The following is a 5,286-nucleotide window of genomic DNA, read 5'->3' on the forward strand; positions in this document are numbered from 1 at the left end:
ATGATAATAAAAAAACAGAAGTTCCATAATACAGTTTAATAAATGTATCTGTTTTCAGTTCTAGTTACAAGTTATCCTCACAAGTCGTCAGTAGTACTATAGGAATATAAATTGATCTTCTATCTTCATTCATGAATGTCAATCATCTTGCTCTCACTCACCCACCCCCCCAGGCACAAAAACAACTGGAACGTTACTCTCTCTTAACATGACACATTATTGTCATACCAGAGTTGATTGACAAACTAAAATTACCTTGCGACCCCCTTTCTAATCGTCACCCAATCTGACTGACGTTCTTGACCAAAAAAAAGTAAAACACTAAAAAAAGATGAAAAGCTAAATGATTAGCTAAATGCCTTACGTTTTTGCAGCTAAAGATTCTAGCCTGGTCACTGACTGGCTGACAAAGAAAATATAAAAATGATAGGCTTCACCTCTTATTCTGATCAACTGTATTTCACATCATTTTCACAAACTTCAAAAGAACATGACACCGCATTTTAGGACGTTTGTATGCATTGTAAGGCACACTTCAGTTGCTAGCGTTAGTTAGCACTAACATTGGCACTTAAGACAACTAATTTACCACAATGGAAGACGGTGCATCATGACCAGGACTTGGGATGTTTTCGTTTCGGGAGTCGGCAGAATTGGGGTTTGCAACAGGGGGCTGTTTATTCAACCACCTCAGCATTTCTTTCTTCTGTTTTTAACTGTCGTGAGCGTTGCATTGGCGAGAGTCTAGCAACAGTCAGCAGCAGAGTGGATGACGTAGAATGCATTCTATGATTTGACAGCCCAATGACTTTGCAAATAACACCCATTTTGAAGTTTACTTTTAATTTTTTTTTCACTGTCCCGAAATAGTCCCAGACAAAATAGATTTGTGTCCCAGTAGGAATTTTTATGGGCATCGGGACATCGTTAATTGCGAGCCCTGCTCCCCATTTTATTTTGAGTTGTGCATTGTTATTTGTGCTTGAGAAACATTCCACTTGAACTTTATATTTTAATGAACTTAGTAGTAAATATTGTCCTATATTTCTTTCCGATTTCACAGCTGCCTGGGCCTAGCAGCAAGAACCTCCACCTGTGCCTGCACCCAGGTCAAGATCTACCGTGGCTCAACGGCCTTCACCAGAGCCACCACCACCAAGGACCAGCATCACTACAGCAGCCTCCATCTGTGCCTGCCACAAGATTAAGATACACCTCGGTACAAGGGCCTCCACCACAGCCATCACGATCAACCCAGCCAGCAAAGAAGTCTCGCCTAGCACACCTCCCTCCCTCCCGCCGACACAGCCACCAGCAGCCCATGCACCAGGGCTCTCGACTAACTTTTTTCCCCATCCTCCCGGAACCGTCCCGAAATACAATATAAGCCGTCCCGAAATTAATGTGGACCGTCCCGAATTTAAAATGTTAGTTTTTCTACATTATCATGAGTTAAAATAATTCAAAGTGACCTTTAAGATAAATAAAACATCATACAAATCATTAGATGATAATTCATCAACCTTTTTATTTGAGTAAATCATTCAATCACATAAACAAAGGCCAAATATATTTGAACAAACGCACAAATGAGAAAATTACTCATCCAATTAACAAAAAAATCCAACACTGTCCTGAAGACAGAACCCAGAGTAACCACTAACCAGGATGAGAGTCTGTAACACAGTCAGGAGACCTTTACTAACGGCCCCGCCCCCTCGCACACAGACGGGAGAGAGATCTCGTCTGGATTGGAAAGCTCAAAAATACATCATAGACACATGTTGTAGTCTTATTACATATTAGAAACGGAGTTGGTGAAACTAAAACTGCGATATAATGTGGATGTAGCAATAATACATATGACTTATATTTTTTAAATGTCTCCAGTACCGATAAAAAGTCAGATAACGTCGGAGCTTAACGTTACCACTGTCTTTAATAATTCTGTCCCGGGGCCCGTTTAACACCGGGGCTCGGTACCCATCCCTACATGGGGAGAGGCAGCATATTGCTCAGGACTGAATACAATGGAGGGTTCTCTTCTCGGCCTTATCACCCATAGGGGATGAAGAGGAGTAAGTAAATAAAGAGGCCGGCGCTCCAGGGGCTGGTTCTGCTGTGCGTTTTTTGTGATGTAACGGTAAAACATTTCAGAATTCCTCCACGGGATGCCATTGTACATCACTCAACCCGCGAACAGAACATAGCTAGACCCGCACATTTGCGGGCACAGCCAGCTGTAGCTACATGTGTGTATTTCGAGGGTTTCTGAATGTTTTGTGCGTGTGTGTTTATCATGGTGTTTATGTTGACAAGGAGGTTTAATAACTGTGTGCTACACAAAACGTGCAGTCGGTTTCATTTTCATCGCCGTTTGTAGTAGAGTTAGCAGGGTATTTTTATTTTAACTCGTCCCACAATTATTTTTGTATCCTCCCCGACACTATTTTTCTACGACGGGACGTCCTAATGCTCGAGCCCTGCCATGCACCATCACCCCCACCTACACAGCAGCCAGACCCACTGTCTTGGAAGACAGACAAAGACCCTGTCTTTACATTTATAATGAATAGTTGGTTGAGAAAGTTCTGATATTGTCAGGGTTCGTACAGTCATTAAAAACCTGGAAAAGTCATGGAATGCAATATGCAGCTCTGCACAGCAGACTTGTAGCACTAGCAGCAGTGGAGGTGGAGCATCAGAACCTGGAGAATACAGCAACAACAACAAGGATCCATTTGATGATAGGTAAATATTACAGTAATAGTGTACTTTCATTGTGTGGGTGAAACATAGTTGGAGAGAGAGAGGGGAGAAACATTCCACTTGAACTTTATATTTTAATGAACTTAGTAGTAAATATTGTCCTATATTTCTTTCCGATTTCACAGATGCCTGGGCCTAGCAGCAAGAACCTCCATCTGTGCCTGCACCCAGGTCAAGATCTACCGTGGCTCAACGGCCTTCACCAGAGGACCAGCATCACTACAGCAGCCTCCACCTCCATCTGTGCCTGCCACAAGATTAAGATACACCTCGGTACAAAGGCCTCCACCACAGCCATCACGATCAACCCAGCCAGCAAAGAAGTCTCGCCTAGCACACTTCCCTCCCTCCGACACAGCCACCAGCAGCACATGCACCATCACCTACACAGTAGCCAGACCCACTGTCTTGGAAGACAGACAAAGACCATGGCACTGCTCCCCCTGTCTTTACATTTATAATGAATAGTTGGTTGAGAAAGTTCCGATATTGTCAGGGTTCGTACGGTCATTAAAAACCTGGAAAAGTCATGGAATGTAATGTTTTTCCCAATGTTTTGGAAAAGTCATGGAGATATAACTAAAGTTGCATCAAATATAATTGATATGTTATCTAATCGCCGAAATAGTAATACTATAATGATAATAAATACTGTATCGTATAATGAAATGTAAAATGGCAACTGTGGCAGTATTTCGCTGGTGAGAGATGTTTACAATCACGCCCTCTAGTCTATAGGAGCTACTATTTGATATAAAGATGCCTGGGAAGTGCAGTTTCAACAATGTATGGCTTCTAAAGAATAAGTACCAATTGTGGTTATCAAAAGACATTGACCCAAGACGTGCTAAATGCAAACTGTGTTGTAACATATTCAATATTTAGAATATGGGCGAGGCAGCGCATGCTAGCCACATGAATGAGTAATTTTTTTCGTCGTGGAAAAGTCATTTAAAATCATTGGTGAAAAAGTATGAACCCTGTATTGTAAATATTGAGATGTTAGTTTCTTATGTTAACATAAATAGTTGGTTAAAAAAAAAAGTTGTAATGCTCAATTTGTATTTGTACACATCACATGAACCTCAGTATGGAATATGAAGTCATGAATCAGTCCTGATGTAACTTTTCTGTGGTGAAAGTAGAGTGATGGAACTATTTTACTCCAAATTCTAATTTACACATTTTCATTTTAGACATGAACAACACATTTATATAGGCCTATAGTGTAATTCATATATTTCACTACTTTTGTGAACCAAAAACGTTGGTAAACCAAATCTGAAACACCAAAATAAAATGGATGACATGAGTACATCTGTGTTTTCACAAGTTTTTAAGTTTTCCAAAAATCTGATTTCTAAGCTAAGTATCTCATAAGACAGTGCTCTAAGGTGAGTGACATTGCATTTCTAGCAAGACCAGAGACTGAACATTTTGATATGTTACACCATGCCATGTTATAAGAAGTACATTTAAAAGGTGATTTAAGGAGACAAATACCCTTCACTTCAGTAAAATAAGGTAAGGCGATTTTATTTTAAAAGACAATGAAGGCAGGTTATAGATTGATTGATATATTTATTATATTGAAAGCCAAATTAATACATAGTCCCCTGAAGCTGGAATAACGTACAATTTCCAGCCTCACAATGTCAGGAACTTTTCATCTACAGATTGCTTTGGTCTGGTTTTGCTCTTCACTGATTGGTTACTGAGACTTTGAACTTAAACGGACCTCCCCGTTTATAAAACGGACCTCCCCGTTTATAAAACGGACCTCCCCGTTTATAAAACGGACCTCCCCGTTTATTCGCGCGTAGTTTCGCGCGAATAAACGGACCTCCCCGTTAATCCGCGCGAAACTACGCGCGAATAAACGCGCGAATTGTGACGCAAAGGGCGTTCCATAGCCCATGGAGAACCACAGGGCACAGTGGCTGTTGCGCCGGCTGGCGAACAGATCCACTTCCGCTCTCCCGCACTGGGTGCAGCGTCCATTCGCCTGGCAGGGGGCCGCCCCTCAACATGAGGTCGGCCCCCCTGTTCTCCAGTCCCGGGATGTGGAGGGCTCTCAGAGATAACACCACCTCTGATGCCCATAACCACAGCCTGTCTGCTGTGGCCAACAAGGCAGCGGAGCCTGTTGATATAAGCCACTGTGGTGCTGTTGTCGCTCCTGACCAATACATATCTCCCTTGAATTAGGGGCATGAAATGCTGGAGGACTAACACTACCGCCCGTAGCTCTAGGACAGGGGTATCAAACTCAAGGCCCGGGGGCCAAATCCGGCCCGCGACTTCATTTTATGTGGCCCCGCAAGAGCTTGCAAAGAATATAATACGATTATTATACGGTTACATGCCACTTTACAGAAGCAGGTTGCCCATAAACTACATGTCCCACAATGCATCTCGTTTTGTGACATGGCACTGAAGAGACTTGCAATGATTTTCCCTAGACTTCTGCTTTCAGACGTAGTTAATTACTAAGTTATTATCCTATCCGATAATAAT

General features: G+C 42.1%; 2 long non-coding RNA genes across 2 annotated transcripts; one reads left to right on the forward strand and one right to left on the reverse strand.

Annotated features, from left to right (window-relative positions):
* Positions 1-1,563: 1,563 nt before the first annotated feature.
* On the forward strand, positions 1,564-4,084 carry LOC139435072 (uncharacterized). The gene is made up of 2 exons (XR_011644348.1): positions 1,564-2,751; positions 2,895-4,084. It is a non-coding gene; the product is annotated as an uncharacterized lncRNA (long non-coding RNA).
* A 246-nt stretch (positions 4,085-4,330) lies between these two features.
* On the reverse strand, positions 4,331-4,632 carry LOC139435071 (uncharacterized). Its single transcript, XR_011644347.1, has 2 exons — positions 4,550-4,632; positions 4,331-4,507 (listed from the first exon to the last, which is right to left on the reverse strand). It is a non-coding gene; the product is annotated as an uncharacterized lncRNA (long non-coding RNA).
* Between the last annotated feature and the right edge of the window lie 654 nt (positions 4,633-5,286).

The sequence above is a fragment of the Pseudochaenichthys georgianus genome, chromosome 14, assembly GCF_902827115.2.
Source record: "Pseudochaenichthys georgianus chromosome 14, fPseGeo1.2, whole genome shotgun sequence".
NCBI classification, from domain to species: domain Eukaryota; kingdom Metazoa; phylum Chordata; class Actinopteri; order Perciformes; family Channichthyidae; genus Pseudochaenichthys; species Pseudochaenichthys georgianus.